This window comes from Struthio camelus, chromosome 5 (assembly GCF_040807025.1).
Source record: "Struthio camelus isolate bStrCam1 chromosome 5, bStrCam1.hap1, whole genome shotgun sequence".
Taxonomy (NCBI): Eukaryota; Metazoa; Chordata; class Aves; order Struthioniformes; family Struthionidae; genus Struthio; species Struthio camelus.
Genome location: NC_090946.1, coordinates 29,466,258 through 29,487,944, shown reverse-complemented (window position 1 = coordinate 29,487,944; position 21,687 = coordinate 29,466,258). Strand labels below are relative to the sequence as shown.

Genomic DNA, 21,687 nt, shown 5'->3' with positions numbered 1-21,687 from the left:
TCTTTGCAGTGAACACTTTCTCCAGTATATTTGAGGGCAGGGGTAGATACAGCAAATTCACGTTGCAGTCTAAGCAAGAGGTGTCCCTTTCATTTCAAAGGAGAGTTAAAAAAACAAAAAAAAGGCCTACAGCAACAATATAGAAAGGAAGAGAAGCGTCTTAAGTATCATATAGGGTCCTTTCTGACCAGAAGGTCATTTTTTGACTGTAGCAACTCAATAAAGCTGCTATTTAAACTAAACTAGATAGTTTAAATAAATCCAAATGGTAACATCCCTTCTGTCTTCTCCTCTCCCCTTTGCTTCCCCCTCCTAAGCTAACGTTAATGCTTTCAAACCTGCTTAGCAAACACTGCTTTTATTTGCTCACACTTGCTTTTGTAAATGGCTGTCTTTATCTCGGCGGAACAGCCTGCCCCAAGCTGAGAGGAGGACACCTATCTCGGGAGGAGGACACCTGTCCTGCCAGGTGGTCAGCAGCGTAGGAGGAGCCCCTCTGCGAGCTCAGCCCCAGGACTGTGAGCGCCTCTGCATGGACGTTTGCCAGGGTCACTGGTGACAGCTTCTCCGCGGGGTCCAGAAAACCCACCGAGACACCAGTGTTAAACACGAAGGAGCTGGGCTCTGAGTCTGGTCTCCAAAGCTCTCCACTGTCTCTCTTGACCCACAGGGAACAGAGCAGCGGTGCCAATGGGAAAAGAAAAGCAATCTCTGCTGGGATGATTGGAAAGAACTTGGGCTCCATGCCACCGCGGGAGCCAGCCCCAGCGAGGGACTCCTGGGCCCCGAGGCGGCACAAGCCCTCGCTTCTCCACCTCGCCCAGCCTGGCTGGATCGAGGCCGATAGCTCAGCAAGTCTTCGCATGAGGTTACTGATCTACTATTTGAACACATTAACTGCGGTGCTTGATTTCAAATGAGTAATAGTGTCTAATGCCATTTATCTTGTTAAACATGACTCTCCTAGCACATATGTACCTCCCCCTTTGAGTAAAACTGTGTCAACACAAGCTCCCATTTTCCTCCCATGTTAGTTCAACATCCTGTCAATACACAAACATACTCACACAAGCACACAAGGCAATATTGACCGATGAAGTTTGAGAACATGAGTTTTCAGCAGAAAAGTCAACAAGAGTTACCTTTCAGACGCTCATATTATTTGAGTTGTGCAGAATGAACATGGTGTTATAACTTATGTTCAAAAACTGAATAGTTTACATTCAGCTGTGACCCATAAACACAAAATCTGCTCAGCAGGTTAAGACTGCTAATGCAGTTCATGCTGAAATCAGAGCATCCTGGAAAGAGCATTTTTTCTTATGATTTCTAATGCGAGAGGCTTCAACAGCAGACAAATATCATCTGAATCAAGTTGCAAATTGCTTTTGGAAAGCAATCCAAGAAAGCAGAAAAACACGTTTTTCTTTAAGCAAGAATCTTTTCTGCTGTTGAATTGTTAATAACATTATATGTGTTCATAATATTAGCCTTAAAGAAAAAAGTGGAAAAAGTAATAATAAAGGATTTTTCCAAGAAGTATTTTGCTCTGACTAGGTCTAACAACAAAATTGTGAAAGATACTAAGAGCTAAGTCATTTAAACTGAAGAAGGATAAGCAGTTCTGTTAAACTGGCAGTTATTTTAATTAATCCAATACCTGTGCATATTTTCAAAAAAAAAAAAGGAGGGGAAAAAAGTTTTTCTCCTCTCCTCCCCCTCAAACTGAGCAAAATATCTGACACGTAAAACTAATGGCCTGCCAAAATCTGGAAGCAAAGTAGAGCTCCTAGTGTACTTCAGAACGTATGCAAATAACACGAACATTATTAATCTCTTTCTACAGATAATCCAAGACACATGTCTAAACATTAAACCCCTACACGGCTGACTACGCTGATGCAGTCAATAAGATTTGCAAAATGCTAAGTAACTGGTACTAAGTTTATGTAGCATCCAATCACTGTCTACAACGACATTTATTTCTGGAAAAGCAATATTTCCAGAGGCAACATGCAGGACCATTTAAAGTACAAATTGCTACTTTTACCTGTGCTGACATTCATATAGTACAAGCAGCTTGATTTTTTTTCCCCCAAAACAGCAGCCTTTGCATCATCCAAAAAAGTCATATTAGAGGTCATAGTATCATTTTTTGTTTTGAAGGACGACTTACTCATAACTGCTGCAAACAACAGGGTGACGTTATCAGAGGCTACTGTAAAGGCCTTTGATTGAGACCATCCTCTTCCCAGCATACAGCAAGGGAGAGGCCTGACCATGCATGGGAGAAGGCAACTGGACAGGACAGACACGTAGCGAAAGCCCTTTCTGAGGTGAATACATACAATATTTGTGAGTACTATGCTTCACATGGCAGAATTTTAAAGTTTAATTTTGTTTTTAAAGATGTTCATGATGGTGTGATTTCCAGATGCTTAAACTCTGCGCCAACTCAGAGTAAAAACATGTTGGGCAGGAATCAATCCTTGATGCTGTTTTTCTGCTTCCTGGCTGTTGGTCAATGCTGAGATTAGATGCACTAGATGACTTGCTATAAAAACAAGCTAAGATATAGAATGAGAAAAAAGCCCCACGAGCAGACTGCGATTAGACTGTTGCATTCATATACATATTCATATAAATCTAGGATACAGGAACAGCTGGGCTGACACCCCTGAAGTCCACTTTCTTCATTCTCATGAATTCATTGACAATTGATCATCCCAAAATTATATTTACTCTTTCTTATTAACAAAATATCTCTGCAGTTGTCATGCAGATCCATCATTTGGTATATAATGGAGATAAAAAAGGGAAGTTTGAAGACCTTTCTAGGTAAGGCCTTGTTAGGGCTAGATTGGACATTTATGCTGTGGTGCTTTGGAATTAAGTTGTCTATTCAAATCCATGAAAAAATCAACAGAACTGGAAAAGTTCAAAATAAAAAGACAATTTTTGTCAAGGAGCTTCTTAAAACTGATTAAATTCCAGCACAGATCATCACCGTGGTATTTATGCAGTGAGACAAATATCGAAGGCTAGAAGAGAAGTATCTGGCTTCACGTACTAGCCTAGGAGCAAGCTGGACCGTGCCCAGAAAAGGATTTCAGTCTGTCTGGGGCACTCACCAATTCTGAAAGTCACAAATCCCAAAATCTCACCGAGCAGCTATTTCCCTCAGAGGCACTTTTATTTTCTACCATTCCCTCTCCTAGAGGGTGATGCAGAAAATGAAGCATCTCTTAGAGACAGGAAAAGCAGGCTTGAATCTACGCAGACCGAGGGAACAGAAGGAAACCGAGAGTGTTGGGATCCCGTTGCTTGAGAAAGTGGGCTATCACCCTCCAGCAAGTGCCCAGCATCACCTTCCCCAACCCCTCTTAGGCCAGGGCTGCAAGGTCGGAGCTGATCTTTGCGAAAGACAGAAAACTGACACGCCTGCTCCCTGCTCCCGGCTCGGGGTTTGTGCGGATGCCCCCGGGCGCCCAGCGCTCCCCTGCCCTGCGCGCGGGGAGGCACCTCCAGGCTTTGGGCTCCACTGCAGAGAGCAGACTCGCTAACGCTGGTGTGGTGGTGTTCAAGCCCTTCTTCCGATTATACTTGGTGGTTATAAAAACTTCTTGTTTGTTTAGGAATTTGTTCTGGATTTGGATGACAGGGTGATCAAGCATGTTTCCCTCTCGCGTCGCCTCTTTGCTATGAGAGGGTTAGGCCATGACAACCCTGCGGACGCTGCAACATATTCAGTGTGTCCTAAAGGAAGTTCTTAAAGTATCAAACCGGTAAGAAAGACAACATCTTAAGCACTCTGACCCACAAACATGCCTGCACTCATGAGGACGCTACTGCTTAAAAAAAAATTTGTTTTGATTAAAACCTCCCCACGCAAGAGATGGCATCCTCAGAGCCCACCTCCGTCCCTCCCAGCACCGGCGACATCCCGGTCTGCCGGGCCGGCGGCAGCGCTGCCCTTGCTCTGCCCGGGCAGGGGCGCGCGCCCGCGGGACAGGCCTCCCCGGTGGGCCCTTGGGCACCAAGGCAAACGCCCGGCACCCACCCATCCCCTCCGTGGAGCCCCATCGGCCGGCGCTCCGCAAGCCCGACAGCCTGCCTGCACACGCTCCGCCGACGGGAGCTCGCCGCGCGGCGCTGCCCGGCTAGCAGCCCTTGCCGGGAGCCTGAGCCCGGGTCAGCGCTGCGATGCAGCGGGCTGCGAGAACGGGGACCAGGACAGCCGCTCGCCCTGCCCCGGCCCCCTGAAAGCAGGCACACCTATAAATTAAAACCCCACTACACGTACCAGACTGCAACAAATTACCGAAAACAAACTGAACCGAGTTATTTCCCTGTTTTCTGCCACTGGAGGGCATTCATTTCCCTTACAAAACTGCAGTTTGCAAGCAGCAGAGTAACTGCAAAAGGATTGCTGTCAGCTTGTGTTGCTCTGCGTTACCCCATTCAACCCAAACACACCCACCCACCCACCCCCTTTTCCCACACTTCCCCCTTGGCGGCTCCCAGAGGAGTCCGGACTCTCGTGCATCGGGGTGTTCAGGCATGCATTTCATGTATGTGTTCAAAACAACCTCACTGAAATCATCAGGATTATTCCCCAGCTTAAACCTAGCGTTTGGCGTAAGCAGAGTGTTGGACAGTGGCATGCGAAAGCAGCATTGCCCCCCTTACCTGGGGGCGGGGGGGAAGCAGGTCAGTTGTTTGGCGCTTAGCATCTGAACACCCTACTACCTGAATGTGTTTTTATTTCCTGAGATGTAACCAAAGCAAACAGTGCTGCTGGACATTTCCCATTGCACATGCTATGAAACAGGAGCAGAGGCGGGAGGGCGTTTTTTCCACAAGGGAAAGTTCGGGTGGAAGGAAAAGGGGAAGTCCAGTGCGGCTCACAGCACAGAGGCAGCTACGTTGAAGGCAGCGGAGGGAAAACAGATTTCACTTAGATTGACTTCAGCCAGTCTAATCTGTCTGAGTAGATATTTATTACCAGAAAGTCTCTTCAGAGCTCAAAGCAGAGCAGCTGTTCCCTTTGGTTTTTTCAAGCCGTTTTCAAGCAGCACTGGCCAATTCAGCCCAGAGCTCACTTTCCAGGAGAAGACACTGGCTTTCCGTGTCAAGCGGTCCTTATTTTACAGACCCTTTGGATTCCCTCATGCTGCTTCCGTAGTAACTGGCAAGTCTTCCCCCAGCCTAGATCCTCCCTTCCCCAGGACTCAGAGAGCAGAGGACGGGTAAAAGCCCCACAGCCCTGATGTTAGTGTTTTAGTTCAGGCCAGGAGTGCACTTTTGAAGCAAATCCCCTGATTGACGCCACTTCTTGTGCAGTGCTTCGTATATTGGAAGAAACTGCAGTGCAAGATGAGCTCCAGGAGCGCCCCTAAAGCTACCAAGAAGCATGCTGTTCACGGGACACACGAGAGCTACCGGGGAGTAAAAATCACGTATAGCGAGGGTGCTGGGTCTCCCGGGCCGGCCAGCTGTTTCATTCCACATATTCACTCCTATTGGTCTGCACGAATCACTAGCCAGTGTGTCTAGTCCCCCAGATCCCAAGATCCGTGAAAAGGTTTTAGTTTCCAGGATGAAAGCTTGGTAAGGATGCAAAATTGGGGGGAGGGGGAGGAGAGGAGGAAAGAGAGGGAACCAGCTATAAATAAACCTAGCTGTATTCACCCAACGTATATATAGTAGGAGTAAAGGATATAAAACCGGTGCGTTAGCACGCCAGGCAGGGCTGGCACAGCATTCAGGTTCTGCAGTAAAGCGTGAGAGTGAGGAAACGTGAAACAAACAGTCTGGTTTCACATCGCTCCCAGGAGGAGTCGTATTTATTAACGGTCCCTCCCTTGTGCACTTTTGCCTCTCAGCAAGCTGACCGACGTGCGTGCTTACTGTACATCATTCTGCACTGTTTTTAAACCCTGATCTGGAGGCCCACGTCTCTTACAGCTCAACCACCCTTTTAACCGGATGCCCAACGGTATAAACATCAAGCTTATGGGTAGGAGAAGAGGGGTGGCATAAACCCCTCAGCTCTGCAAAACCCTCAGCTGCTTCCAAGGACACGTAGTCCATAGGTCGGAGCCACCCCCAGGCTGACACACAAACATATACTGATAAGGACTACATGGGGAGCTAAATATCTTCTCGAGGAACTGCCTTAAGGGTGTGTGAAAAGTGTGAGGTTTTGGCTTGGGGGTGGGGTGGGGGGGAGACATTTTTCCATGAGCAATTGCTGAAACAGTCCATGCTGCTTTCAGTATCACTGGAAAAAATCACATTGGCATCAAAGGACAGCACTCTGTAACACTATTCATCCCCCAAGAGGGTTTTTTATTAGTATGTGTGTGTGTGCGGTTTTTTTTAAACAGACTTTTTTGATTGACATATAGTGCAGCGTACTTTTTTTTTTAGCTAGTCAGGCTAAAATGGGCTGATAAACTATAATCATTCATGTCCTCAACTGACAGAAAAAAGTAAACAAGTGGACTTGCAGAGGTCAAATACAAACTATTCCCCCCCACTCCCCTTCACTGCAGAATGATATATGAAAGCATGTAAGAAAACCTTTAATCAGTAACCAGGCCGAGAGAGAGCAAACCATTGGCCTCACCTTCAGGTGTGGGGTGTAGGCTGGCAGACGGGGAACGGACGATTCTAAATGGTACATCAGCTCAGCTCTATTCTCAGTAAAAACTAAGGGCTGCAGCTTGCAAAAAACTAGAGCAGAGAAAACGTGGCTCATGCTTCATTCTGCTTTCATGTCCCGCTCCCCTGTCGTTGATCGCTCTGCAAATTGGTCGGGCATGGTATAGCAGTTAACTATATGCTACTTACTAGAGAGATTTTCTTCAGCTCATCTTGTTTGTAAGGGGAAAAGTATGAGAAGCAAAACGTAGTTATACCACTTGGTTAATTCACATTAGCCTGATTTGCAGCTCGAGTGTCCACCTCGAGCCCCCAGCTAGAGCTTAAATCTGGGACAGTGTTCGGACCTCTGCAACCACTTCTGTCTTAAGGTAACTTTATTCTCAGAATAAAAAAAACAGAGATTGCAGTCAGTAGCAGGCATGGTACACAGATATGTGTTACATAGATGGTATCTAGTTGTAACCACAGTACAAAACTCTACCTGGGAGGTTACTACAACATCGAATGACTTATCCAGTAAGTTTCAGTAACGTTCATTACATTTTACTTGGGCGGTAGTAATTATATATCATAGCTTTCACATGCTAATTACTTCTTATTAAGACTCTTCCATAAAGTTAAATTGTATGTGTATACGCACACGCTATATATACAGACACAAACACACACACACACATATTTATATGCATGTATCTTATCTGCTGGAAAATTAAATAGCTCAAGAAGCAACAAACATAAACTGAGTTAAATTAAACATTATTAAAGTTTGTGGTAGTTCCTGGTTGGCTAAATATAGTTTCAAACAGCTGTTGCAATAAAGCAGAATTCGAACAGACTCAGTTGTAATAACTTGTTCTTCGCACTCCATCAAAGCTTTCCTGGGACTTAGTTTACAAAATATAGGCAACAGAAGCTGCTTCAGTGCTTTAGGTCTAAGTTCCCTGAAGCAGCAATATACAGTTGGCTCTGCTATGAAGTATTTTTGGGGTGACCATCTGGGGCATTCAAAGAAATGCTTTAGCCAAAAAAAAAAAAAAAAAAAAATCAGGCTATAGATTCAAGGGTGTGTTTTCTCCTCCTGGTTTTCAAGGAGTATATTTCATAAGCCTTTTTCTCAACGTTGAAACCTTGATTCATTTTAACATTTGATTTTCAAAGTTGATTCATTTTATGAGATCTTTCCTCTTTTTTTGCATGTAGGTGGCTAATCCTAATATGTGAAAACCAGGGAATCAAAAAAAAAAAAAAAACGAACCAAAAAACCCAACTTTCCAATGGGGTATTGCTTTCAAAAGGAGCTCTCATCACAGATTGAAGTTCTTTGCTAGCAGAGACCTTATTTTTCATGCATCTGGCAGAGTGCCTGTGTGAACTGCTACGTCTTAGTGTTTGCAGAGGTGAGAAATATTGTCAACGGAAGTGCTTGGAGATGTTCAACCACAGTCAGCATACAGGTTTCTGTCCTTCTGGCACTCTCTTTGCTTTATTTTAGAATTTTATTATCAAAATATGTGAATTTTCAAGCAAGCAGACTTTGTTGTAAATACCCTTGCCATGTTTCACGGTACACAAAGAAGTTCAGATATGCTATACTTCTTAACATCCATTTTCAGACAGCATAAGCACATTGGTGCATTTGGTTAGGCAGGATCCAGCATGACGATATCACCTAGGGGTGTCCCCAAGAAGTTGGTCCAAAAGCCTCTTTCACATCAAATAAATCTTGCTGGTTTCCCAACTGACCTGCATCATTCCACGACAGAACGACCTCCCACCTCACCACGCAGCAGCATGACTGCTCCTTCTCTTCAAAGAGGTTAGCTGTGATGGTGGGGAGAGCTGGATATGTGAATATTGTAGATACTTGCTCATCTGGATTATGAATGGAATATTTAAAATACTGATGCCTGTTAAGCATACTCTACTTTTTAGCAAGGCTCAGATATACAGTCACGGCCCATGATGAAGAAAATTTCTCTGGCAGTTACCTGGAACGTTTGAACCCTAATATTTGCTCCAGAGCATCCAAGGAGGAGTAAAGACTTACATGTTGTTTGTCCCTGATAAGAGCATAGCAGGTTTACTCCTTCTTCCTTTTTTCTATATGCACCATTGCTGTATATAGTACCACATAGAAACATTTTAAACATTGTACAGCCCTGAATGACATCAAATGATGCTATAGTACCCTTAATGTAGTATGGCTCAAAATAGTCAGAGTTATCTTCAAAATATTTCTTTAGAAACACTGCCCTCGAAACCGGCACACTCGATGCAACAGAATCCACTTAAATACAGGAACATGACCAAATGTGATTCACCTGAGCAGTCTGGAAAGAAAAATTGAAAAATCTGCATCTCAGATGTACCTGTTGGTAAATGAAGAACCAATGGCCACTAAATAGTTTGTTCGTTCTTACTTGGAGGAGAACATGGTGCCTTGAAGGGGTACATTCGTCCTGTTAAGCTTGAACAACAATTTTGCACTCTCACCTCTCATTCAAGGGGGTTAAAAAATCACGTATACAGACAAAAAAATTCAGAAATTAGCTCAGTGCTAAAGGAACATTCAGAGAGCCCAGGGCCCCCTTTTATTCATGTAATATATGTATTCCAGCTTTCCTGCGTGCATTTTTTCCAAGAGTATCTTTCAATTAAAAAAGAAAAAGAATTGAAGGCCATTTCAATACCCTGCATTCAGTCCCTAAGTTTTTCTTCTGTTTCAGATGCCAAATGTTTGAAACTCTACCAAAAAACGCCGCACTTACAGATATGTCAACTAACAAGTCAAAGGTCAAGAGTTCATGTAAAGCATGAGCCAGAGGAGCAGTGCTGACACTTGACACGGTGACAAGTGAGGGACAAATACATAAGATAAGGTGCTGCCTACTTGGGCTCTCATTCCTGTGCGTGGAGGAGGCCAAACGTATTGTGAAGACACCATGCCAGTCCTTCCTAACACAGGGCATGCTGTGCACTGGAAACACCAGGCTCCCATGTGCAGTGGACCGGACACAGAAATTAGCGGGTCAGCAGAAACATTCCTCTTAACTTCCATGGTTTTTACTCTGGTCTTCTAAATCTCACTACTTTTGTGACTGCTATTAACTATTTACAGAGCTTAACAGAACCATAAGAACATTTTCATCCAAAAAACAGAGTTGCTCTTTGTCAAACAGAGCAACTTTTAAGAGTTTTAGAGACACTATGCAATAGCGTAAGGACAAAAAGTAACAGCATTTAATGAAGAAAGAAGAGAAACTAGGCTGATGATATGTTGGTCTGAACGACTGGATAATGAGAAACTTTGATGAAAGCATAATAACATGAAAGAAGTTCTCAAGACTTCTGCTTGACAAATCGTCGCCGTTGTTGACAATAGCAACGACAGTGTACTGCCACTTTCTGGAGAGCGTTAGTTCAGTTCTGACTACTTAAGAAAAAATCTAGCGAATAAATTATCCTTTCCCACACCCCTTCTCACTCAAGCTGGAGAATGTGATTTATGAGACAAAGCTTATAAAATCAGAAGATGGCCTTCTTCCAAGGACTCAAAGTTATAGCCCCTCGTGATTCCCACATTCTAGATGATTTGAGGCACTTACCTAGTACCAAGAAAAAAAATATCCACAGACTATAGACTGATTTACTTCACCTCAGGTGTCAAAGGGCCCCAAATAAGCATATTTTACTGTCCAGAATAAGTGGAATACACCCCTGTTATCCAAAATGAGCAACCAAGAGTCATATAGCACAGAGCGCCTATGTTTGCGCTCTCCTGCTTGGGGCTTCCCTGACTTAAGACACTTGTCCCGGTAGTCAGTAAACTAATGTCTAGTTGCCCTGCCCCAGCGCAGTGAGGAGAAAGCTGATATGCAGAGGTGAAGGGTAACCACATTCACAAATATGAAGGGGAAACAGAACAGAAAGCTACACAGATATCACTATAGAAGTTTTTCTCTGCACTATAGAAGCAGTTTTTTGTGTATTTTAACAGCATTCATGGACCAAAAAATAAAAAGCTTAGGTCAGAAAATAGTAAAACTTTTAAGATGTTTCATCAGAAATCTAGACAGCAAAAGGGCTTCTCCTCCAACTTCCCTCCTCTCTAAAAACACACTACTGAAATATGCAAAGCAAAACTAATCTTTAGTCACTTTCTCCCTATTCTCACGCCTAGCTTTTCCTTGGAAAAATTCCTTATAGTATTGTCAACACCTCCTCATAGACCATCATCTCACACCTCTGGCAAACAAGGTGGTGACAACCGAGAGTGTGGTTTTAACTTCCCTCATGCTTTCTTCCGTTATCAGACAGCGTTGCCATGTCTCAGCAGGACTCGAAACTCAGGCATTCGGAGTCCAGAGGTTAACAAAGTAAAGCAGGAATCTGATAAATATATTACAGAACACCTTTCAGCATTAGGCTATTCTGAAACTGCACTGAAATAAAAAGCTGGTTAACTTCTTGCTGAATATACTCAGTTTGAGACCTCATGTATACTGGGATCCAAAGGTCTTCTCTTGCACTAATTTATAAGCCCTTTATTTTCATACTTTTAAGTTAAATGCATCTTTTTTTGGCTATATGAACTCTTATGAAAAAATTTGGGACAGACCACTTGGGAACTTGGTTTTACTGCCAAGATCTGTTCTACCACATGAAGATCATCTTTCAGGTTGCTATATATCCCAGTCAAAAAAACAAACAAACAAAACCATAATACAAAGGCAAGAAGACCAATACAGTGCATCACAGAGCCTGTAGCCGAGTTTCTCAGACTACATTACACCAAAAATTCATTTGAATGAGTAAATAAGTTTGATTTTGTATCACAGACACCTGGTCCTTTGATCAGCTGAAGATTGCCCACTTTCTCTCACCTGTCTTCAAGTTTCCTTGTCACCAGCCTTGCCACCTGCAACCGCAGCAATTAAACTCACACAGCCGACAAGTCACAAACATTTAGATCTAGCTATGCATGCTGGCAATCTAATCCTGCAGCTTTGATTAATTCCGGAAACTCAGCCTTCACCCAAGAAGAAATGACCAAACCTAAAGGGAGATAATACTTATATGGCTAAGCCATAGCTCCTCAGGTTGTAGCTGTACAGTCTCATAACTTCCATTACCTTGCATTCGAAAAGAAAGAAAAGCATTTGCCAGTTTGAGCAAAAGTTCTCTGCGGGCCTTGAATGAGTCAAAACCAGCTTAACAAATTGTCGTTCAAAAGATAGTGAGTAGCCCCCAGATATGGCAATAGCCTACAAAAACTCAGAAAAAGAGAAAGGTACACCACAATTTTGTTTCATAACAAAGGTCACTTAAAAGTCTTTTTTTTGTTTCACATATCACCAGATGCAGCATCATACAGGAAGACAGTACTATTTTCTAGTCCTGCTGCAGATGCCCTGTACCATCCCAGGTCAGCCTGATAACCTCTTTACACTTCACATCCAAATGACAAATCACCGTTTGGAGTCATTTCTGAGAGAATAAATAAACCACGTTTCACACACTGCTCAATCTCCTCCTTTATCTTGCAATAGCCTACATTAAAAATGAACTCTGTTACACACTAGCTAAAAACACTACTGAAGGCTCTGGATAACATGGGAAAGCCTTTAACACACAAACTTCCTCTACCAGTGTTCAATGCTGATTTTAAGAAAACGGGATCTTTCTCCAATAACATGAACAGCCAAGGTCTCCAAGCATCATTTGTTTGCAGACCAAAAAACAAAACCAGTCAGCATAACTTTCATTAAGGGTTACAGTATATCACATGCCTGGTAAACCAAGAAACACATTGAACAATTGCCTAAAATTGTCAAATTTATAGAAACAGGTAAGGAAAGACAACTTACTTCCCAGTGCAAGGAAGGCTGCAGTTTCTCTGGCAGCAGAGATGAGAGCCATCCAGCTAGCAGCCTGGTCTCCTGAACTCTGTCAAGCAGCAGCCAGCACACATGAGGGGTGTTAGCACCCAGGTGCCCCAGGGAACTGCAATTGGGAACTGCAGCTGTGCAAAGAAAAATAGGTTTAAACAGAAAAAAATGTTTCTGTGTTCTCTGAAAAGATGAGACACCAGGCTTTTGTGCTTAACTGTATTTTATTCCCAGTTGAAGTATCTTTTGTTTACAGATGCTCCTTCTACCCCATTGTGTGGTGTGAGTCAAAGTTGTGACTACAGCTACCCACAACAAAATTCTTCATGTGGATAGTAGTGAATAGGCCAAAGCTGCAATATAGTAAACATTTATTCATTTCTTCTAACCTCATACATAATCCTATTGACATCCGTGTGTGAGTAAAGTTAAGCAACTATGAGAGTCCAAGATCAAAGTTAGGCTTGCCTGAGCTGTGCAATCCAAGCTGAGACAGCATAGGATTACCTCCAGCAGGCAACCTGCCTCTGCTTTGCTTTTTTGTCTTTTCCCTAGTGGTTTGGCTTGCACTTTATCCCAGATACTTTCCCTAAAATCCAATGTGTCATTCTTTGTAAGTTTAATCATGGCAAATATCGTGAAGGCTACACCTGTCTATGCAGCAATGGGTGTTTTCTTAACATGTCTGGAAACTCTATAATGGGAGATGTGGCACCGCAGGAACACAAAGTATGATCGTCCAGGTCATTTCCTCGTGAAAAGAGGATTTGGATGCTGGAAAGAAGTACATAAAAGTGATGTTCTGGCACTGTGCAGAACATTGTTTTTTAGCTGAAATAGTGATTGCCAAATATCTTCATTTTTGCATATGTAAGGGAAGTTCTGCACAGAATTCAAAATAACTTTCTTGTTGTAGAAACAGACTAGAAACACATAGATCAATGTCTCTTGGTAAGCCTTCCAAGTAAAACCACATGCAGATTTCAGTTTATGCGCATTTCCTTAAGCCATTCCAAGGGAAAAAAAATTATGGGGTAAAGGGAAACTTAAAAACAGAAGTGCAGCTGCATAACTCCCAGAAATTATCGGCTCAAATGAACTGCCCGTGTCATGGATGAAGCTTCAAGAGGTGCTTAGTCACACTGTTAAAGTAGATGAAATGGAAAATACAGTAGGGCTGGAAGACACCCAAAGAAAAATGAAAGGCGGGCTATATTCTGACAGACTGTGGGTCAAGAAGCAGATGAAGATATGCTGTGCTTCACAAAGACAGATGCTTTTCTTGAATTGCTTACAGCTTGATTTAAGAAAACATCTGCAGAAGTCAAGACACCAGAAGGCACCCAAACTTAAAGCTTGACCCTGTCTACTTTGTGTGCCTAGCAGTATAGAGGGAGAAGTGTTCAGAAAGAAGGCTATTCATGCAAAAAATAGTACGTTTTGAATTAGGAAAATCCTTCACAAATATATCGTATTTGGCAAATAATTTCACCAGGGAAGTCAGAACATTCTGTCCTGAAGAGTCAGGACATTGCATTTTCAAAATGCAGTTTTGAATAAATTTGAATTCAAAAATGGAAAGAGATTTATTTAAAGAGGTAAAAAAAAAAAAAAAACCCTGAAAAGATTATGAAATATTCAATAGCAGTTTGTTTATGCAAACTCATGAGACCTGATGCTAAGGGATGGGAGCTGGGCTTCTATCTCTCTAAGCGCACCACTCCAGTACTCTCCACGACCAAAAAATGACTGTAAGTTCAGCCCTTGGATATTCTTGAAGTGATGCCAGGAACTTTCCTGCAAGTTTCCTCATCCTGCAGCTATCACAAAGAGACTGTCCCAGCAAGCAGTGGTGAGCTTGCACTGAGCGCGACCCCGGAGGCCACGGCGGCAGGCACATCGGCAATGCGGCGCAGGGAGCCCTGCCACTTTCAGGTGCTAAACGCAGCTCTGCTCCCGCAGGCGAGCGGCAGGACCGACAGCCTGTTGATGCCATGCTCTGCAGCTCTAATGAAAAGTAGGCCAAAGGCACTTAATTTGAAAAGGCAAACAAATATTTGTCATGGTAACTTTGGCTTGGGTCATGCCATTGATGTTAACACTGGGGGCTGCACAGATGAAGACAGCCACAGCTCCCCAGGGGCTCTCCCTCTGTGCTGCTGGCAGAGAAGGAGCACAAACCAGAGCGTTTTCTGGTGTGTTTCTGTACCAAGGATGTTCACTCTGTAACTCGATGTCTCTGCACTGAGCAACAGGAGAATTTAACCATGCTGTAGCTGGGTAATTGGGTCCCATGTGCAGGGTCTGACTGCACTAGGTTGAATGAGGTACCACACTAGGGCTGGAGGAAGGGCAGGAGGCTGATGGAGTCCCATCAAAGCAACATAGAGGCAGGAGCTAGAACAGCCAAATACCTCACCAAACTCCAGGAAGAGAGGAGTGCTGTGAGAAGCCAGGGATCCTGTGCTATAGGGATAGGAGAAGCTGGAGCAAGAACTGGCAGGAAATAAGACTTAGGCAGTCCTCCACAGCTGCCATTCAAAGGCACCACCCAATAGCCCAGAACAACTGGTGGGATTTGCATAAATAACAGACGGGCAGCAGGCCAGGCTCACAGGCCAGCCCTTGTGTTTTGAGATGACTGTGGTCAGCTAGCTAGCTATGTCTGCTTGCCTCGGTGCAATCGAACCAGGCCTGGCACTTAGTCACAGACTCCAACACGCCTACAAACCTCCCGAAGTGCTGCCTGAGCCACCAAGTCTGTGCAGAAGCTGGAAGAAAAAAGAAGTGGGCAAAGAAGCAGCACGCGTGTCCAAGGCAGGCCCATCTGCCAAGAGCCACGGGCAAAGGATGGGGGAGCGCTTCGTCCCTGCCCCAGACGAGCGGCGGAGGCACTGCCCTGCGCACATGCAACGTGAAGGAGGAAGGAGATACAGGGTGCCCGACTGACGTATGAGCGTTGATAAGCCATTCTCTGAGCTGGACACTGCGTGTTGCCAGCACACCTCACAGGGGAATATACAGACAACCACTAACAGGAAAAAGGAGGTTTAAAGGACCGGAATAATAACTGATAAGGAAGTGGGAAGCTGTTGCGAGCAAGGAGTACAGGATGATAAAGGAGGAAAGGGAAGCAGTTAGAGAGGCCTGGAAAGTACAGGATAAAAGCAAGCAAACCAGCATTACAGAATTGCGAAGAGCCATGAACACGGCAGTCTGGGCACAAACTCAGAGGGACTCCTGCAAGGTGGATTTCAGCAGCAAGACGCCTGCCTCCAGGGCTACTCAGTCCTACAGCGTGCCCTGAAGTTTCCTTACACCGTGAATCGAGAGAGACCCCCACAATTAAATCCCTGACAGCCAGCTTTGCCGAAAGAAGGCAAGGAGGGGATTGTGGAGGGCATTAAATTAGCAAGTAGGAAATGCAGAAAGGAGAAATGTCTCTGAAATAATCTCTCCCAGGCTGAGAGTCATAACTCACCGAGCGGCAAGATCCAGATCATCAGGAGCTCAGAACAGCTTTCTGCACCTAAGAACCTCTGGTCTGTTCATGAGTGATTTATTTTTTTCTTTTAAAATACAAATTTAATGTCGCAGTCTAATGGTTCTCATAGTATCTCAGGCTGTAGAAAACCAAGGTCGCAGGCCCTCTGTGGCCTGAGAGGGATCAGACTTGCTCCCTGGAGAGTACAATGACAGAGTTACGAGCAGGCACCCTCCTCCCTTGACTTCCTTTCCTCACAGGGCAGCAGACTCATGCTCGTACCTGTCTCGTCCCCTGCTCTAGGCATGCCCTCGCTAAAGCGTGACCCAGCTTCAGAAGAAACGTTGGGGAGCAAGTCTGCTCCCTCAGCCATTTCGTGTGCATAAAGTAGTCTTCTGGGTAATGCGAGCTTAAGCCTCTTAGACTCAGAACTAGCCGCCCCCAGCTCCCCTGGCTTCTAGGCTGATGCTCCGATCACGAGGCTGTTATGCAGATGATGGGCACCTTCCACTCGTGGGTTTTTATGGCTCACACTCCTAAGCGTAGCTGCCTAACTTCCAGTTCCCAATGTACTTTGCTCCTTGGTCGTAATGCAGAGCAAGAGGAAAGATAGAAAAGGTTCTTCAGAGAAATAAGTGGAGTGACAGTGAAGAAGAGCACTGATGGGACATAAAAGCGTACCCAGAAAATAGTTGCAGTGGTCAATAGAGAAGTCCAAAGGTGTAGCTAGTCGAGAGCATGGATTAAGCAGAAAGGACAGATACCATGCACAGCTTATAAGACAGAATCAACAGAATTTCACAATGTTGTTTATTTTATTCATTTTAAATATGTCCTGTTCCATTTTCACGCTAGATCAGACAGCCTTTGCCAAACCTCTGCTTCCCACGGGGCTGTCTGCTGGTTGGGTCAATTTATCGTTCACTCAGATATTTGGGTTACCCAAAGCCAGTGGAGAGAACTGGAAATCATCCTTTTCGCATTTAAAGAAAAAATACAAAAGCTGCTGTTGATTAGTTCACATTCTGACTGCACATTTTTATACCCAGCTTGATACGTTGAATGTTCTTAGCATGATTCATCCAGAAAAATAGCAATTTAATGTACAAGGGCATGTTGGAGCAGGCAGAAACATTTCAGGGAAACATAGATCTAGTCAGAGAATTTAAATATCAACATACAGAAAATTGCCTGGCTTTGTATGGATGAAGGATACTTTTACAGGCTAGGATTCTCAAAAGGAGTCAAAGGGAGGTGGGCACCCAAATCCCACCAGATTTTTTTCAATGCTCTTTTGAAAAGCCCATCCTGGAATGTGAATCTGAGACTAGACTAAAGGATCAGAGTCAAACCTGTGCAAGTGAGAGCAGCCTTGACATGGAATCGTAGCAAAATAAGGAAAGAAAATGCCTCATGAAGTCATCTGGTTCACCCCCCTGCCCCAAGGCAGAATTATCTATACCTTTATCATTCTTGGCAGATGTTTGTCTAACGTGTTTTTAAAGACTTCCAAAGATGGAAACTCCAATATTTCATTATCCTCACTGTTAGAAAGCTTCTCCCTATTGTTTAACCTGCATCTTTCCTGCTGTAGTGTAAGAGCATAACTTTCTACCTCATGCACCGTGGGCTTTCAGAAAAGACTATTTCTCTCATTTTTACACTTTGATTCTACATTCTGCACTCTTGCAGATTATCCCTGTGTTCCCCATAGCCTCATCTTCTCAACAGCGTGACTTGATTAGCTCTTACTTCAGTCATGCTTTTGAGATCCTCTCTGGACTCTTTCCAGCTGGTTCACATCCTCTTGAATTGCAGTGCCAGAGACGTCCAGCTGAGGTTTTCCCAGTGCCGAGAATAGCAGAAAGATTACTGTATATGTCAGGCAGGCTACGGTCTTGTTTGTGCATTTTAGTGTTCTACATTGCACTCCATCTTTTTTACAGCAGTGTGACAGCGTTGACTCACATTCAACTCCCAGAAGACAGCCTTTCCCAGTTTACTGAGCTCCCTCTCTCCCTCCTAGGTCCTACTTATCCCGGCTATTCACCTTATAAAGCAATTTTTCTTTTATAGGATCTCTTACTGCTATTCCTAAGAGGGAAAATTCCAACTGACTCATTACTTAAAAGAGAGTGCAGCTCCTATCGCGTTTGCCCATCTGTCAGCATGGTGCTGCTGAACAGAGCAGTTAACAATTATAGAAATGAACCAGTCTGCCATTCTGGACTGTGCAATTTACTTAAAAAAACCACACTGGAGCATAACAATAACCTTAAATAGACTATACAACATCAGCCAGAGTCTCAGTCGTTCATTAGAAACACAATTGGCTTGTAAGGTTTCAGAGAAGGTCATTGCAGCTCTTTGGGAAATAAGCAGGACACTAAACACATGCGGTTGTTGCTGATTGACAGTCCTGATTATCAGCTCTAAACACAGAAACTAATTTTCAGCTGAAGAAACCTTGCAAGGAAATTCCCTTGCTGAAGAGCCTGCAAAGAAATACCTGATATCTCCTGCTTGCTTGCAGCATGTACTAATTTTTCAAGACTGACATTCACGTTACCAGTAATCGCGCGTTGCAGCAGACAGCACAACGCGTGCAAATCCTGTACACGCAATGCTCTCTGCTCACAGGGCGGCGCAGAGGCAGCAGCCCTGCTGCAGGCTGCGATCGAGCCACCAGGCAGAAGCTGGGCTGTTCTGTGCGTGTGCGTTGCAGATCAGTATCCACAGCCCAGCCAAATCAAACCCAGCTAGTCTGCTATGACTACAGCGGGGGCTATTACATATTCAACAGTTTCAGTTACCAGAACGTAACATCCGAGTTTCTGTATATTTTTTCTATTGTATGTATCTGTACATATATGTGAATAGTTTCTATTTTCTAAATACAGTGCAACCCCCAAACTTACTCTAAAAGAACATAGATGTTACAAAATCAGGCACTCAAACTACAAAATGCTGTAAGTTTGCTTGGGAAGCCTGGTGAAGGTGTCCTGCTCCTACTAGTAATAAAAGCAATTGCTGTGCTTTTTCCAGAAAATCTCTACCTCTTCTGGAGAGAGCTCGTGTTCACCGTTTCAGGAGATGAACATGAGTCTTTTTTCCCTTCTCTTTTTAGGCACTGCTCAACATACAAACCATGCATGACACACGTTATTGATTTCCTCATGAATATTTCCAGAGGGCATTCACCATAGGACCACAGGCTGACATTTTAAAGGCAGTTAGGCACCTAGCTCACCAGGAAATCAAGAGAAGCCGGGCTCTAAGCATCGCTGAGACTCAGGGCGCACAGCGCTGCTGTCAGGAAGGAGCTGGCAGGGCCCAAATAGGCCGTCAGCACCCGCTGACACCAGCTAACCCGTCACCATCGCTACTCTGCCGCTGCGCCGGCAAGCATTGCGCTGGGCGAGGGAGCGAGGAACGGACAAAGGAGACCTCAGACCTCACCGGCCATCCTGCTCTTTTGCGAGTTGTCCACGCAGACACAGGGCACAGAGCCGAGTCGGGGGGAGCCGGACCTGCAGGGCGTTCCCGCGCTGCTCTGCCGGCCGTCGCGTGGGCACACCGCCCCAGGGACGGCGGCGTTGCTGCTTCCAGGCTGGGCAACCGCGCACGGAGAGTGGGGATATACTGGCCAGGCTTTGCGTTTCTGGAAGTCATTTGAGCAATGGATCTCTCCATCCTGGTTGTTGTTTGGCTTCGATGCCCTTCAGCTGTAAAGGGGGGGAGCGTTTGTTCCCCTACTCCGAGGGCACGCGCACATGTGTGCGCGTGGCAGCGCTTAGCAACGCTCCTCAGGCGGGATTAGATAAAATGCAAGATTTTGCCTGCCTGAATCAACCATCTCACCCTGTTTCTTTGTTAGGGACTTTAAGACCTTGTCTCTACTTGAAAGATATACCTATAAAACAATACTCTACATGAGATGCAGCTTAGGCCACTGCCCCAAATAAAGTTATAATAGGAAAACTATAAGAGCATGTCTTGTCTCCATTGTGTTGCACACTTGTGTTATACAAGCATTTTCCCTGTTTTGCTTTGCCTCACTGTGCTCTCTTGCAATATATGTGTCAAAACTATGAATGTTCAGATGGTTTCATTGGAAATTTGACCTTTAAAAAGAATCCAAAGTGACATGAAGAGCTGTAAGTCTTGAGAATGGTTTTGTTTTGTTTGTTTGTTTTTTTAAATCAGATGCATTTCTCTTTCCTCTGAGACACTGATTGTGGAAATTGCTGCTGTTTTATTACAGGTTATTTTGACCAGACTTGTTATATCAGAGTGACTGTTGTCCTTATATCTGATCTTGAAATTTTTTTTAGGACTTTTTGATTTACCACCAGGAGGTGCAAATGATCTTCTCACCAGCACCACTTCTGTCATCGTTATAATTACCAGCTATGTACAGAGGCAGAAATGGTTTTCTCTATTATTTCACTAGTATTGTTTTTCCTTATTTCTATCCCTTCGTTCTTTCCTACTTGCTGCCCATTAGGGGCTTCAAAGCCTTTACCAAGTGTGATTCCCAGCCTTAGATTTATATGCCTTAGAATAAGCATTCTCTAGGAGTCACCTCTGCGTCACTGCTGCTGCTGGCAAGAGCAGGTGATAGTACTTAAACACTGGAAAACTGCACACACAATACTACCGGGGCAGTTACGCTGGACAGCAGATTGGCTTCTCAAAGAAGCGAGTGGCTGGGACTGGTCGCAGCCCCTGTATTAACAGCAGGAGGAAGGGGAGAGGGAGCACTGTCCTCCTCACCTCGTGCAGAGGTGAGAGTATTAACAATGGGTGGAGTTTTGGTCCCACCACATCTATGTTCAAATTTAAGCTTAGCCTTGTGAGAACAGGCATCTAACTCAACCCAGATCTAAAGAGAGGCACGTCTTCCATGCAAGCACTGCCAAGTATGGAAGATATCATCACAGGGTGATGGCAGACTCTCATGATTAGACAATTTCACTTGACATCTAGCAAAGATAGCAGAATTTTTAGTAGATTTAGCTGGTTTCCACACTTCTAACTATGGAATCTTACAGGAGCGACTCCGCTCTGAATCGGGGGAGCTCCCTAACACGAACTTGTTTCCGAACAATTTTCTCTCTACCCTTTACCTGCGCGCACAGGCACACACGCGCTATCAGTGGGCAACATGACGATGCTAGGATATGACTACAACATCAAGAGCATGAGATGCTCAGCAACATTACAGCTGCTGTACTAACCTGTGCCCCACCTCATCTGGGCGAGTGGAGCCTTTAACCCCTCCTGCCTTTTCTCCCCACAAAAGCAGGGAGGATTACCTCGATAGCTTCTCTGCTTTAGGGGTGAAGTAGCAGGGAGGTATAATCAGGCCACATTGGCCCTTGTCTCTGTGAGCCGGCCAACCCCTCAGGGCATCCCAGCCCGCAGCTACCTGTGCGTGCTTCCAGGGACAGACCCTGCCTCTTCCTGGGATCAGACCAGCTGCAGAGCAGGACGGTAAAGGGAGAAGGGGAAGAGAAAACCCCTCGCCCATGTGCAGACCTCATGACCCTCTGTTAAGCTGCTTTCCAGCTTTAAAAACTTTTTAAATTTTAGACTTAGTTTCTTTTAGAGCCAAATGTGTGTATTCTTGCAAAATAAAGCTAC

The 21,687-nt window shown here is 44.5% G+C and overlaps 1 long non-coding RNA gene across 2 annotated transcripts in view; it reads right to left on the bottom strand.

Moving 5' to 3' along the window:
- LOC138067452 (uncharacterized) overlaps positions 1–18,212 on the bottom strand; it is a 162,007-nt gene extending 143,795 nt beyond the window's left edge. For both annotated transcript variants that reach the window (XR_011141421.1, XR_011141420.1), the window contains exons 1-2: positions 17,794–18,212; positions 12,537–12,691 (exon numbers count right to left, since the gene is read on the bottom strand). This is a non-coding gene — a long non-coding RNA (uncharacterized lncRNA). The remainder of the gene's footprint in view (positions 1–12,536; positions 12,692–17,793) is intronic.
- Between the last annotated feature and the right edge of the window lie 3,475 nt (positions 18,213–21,687).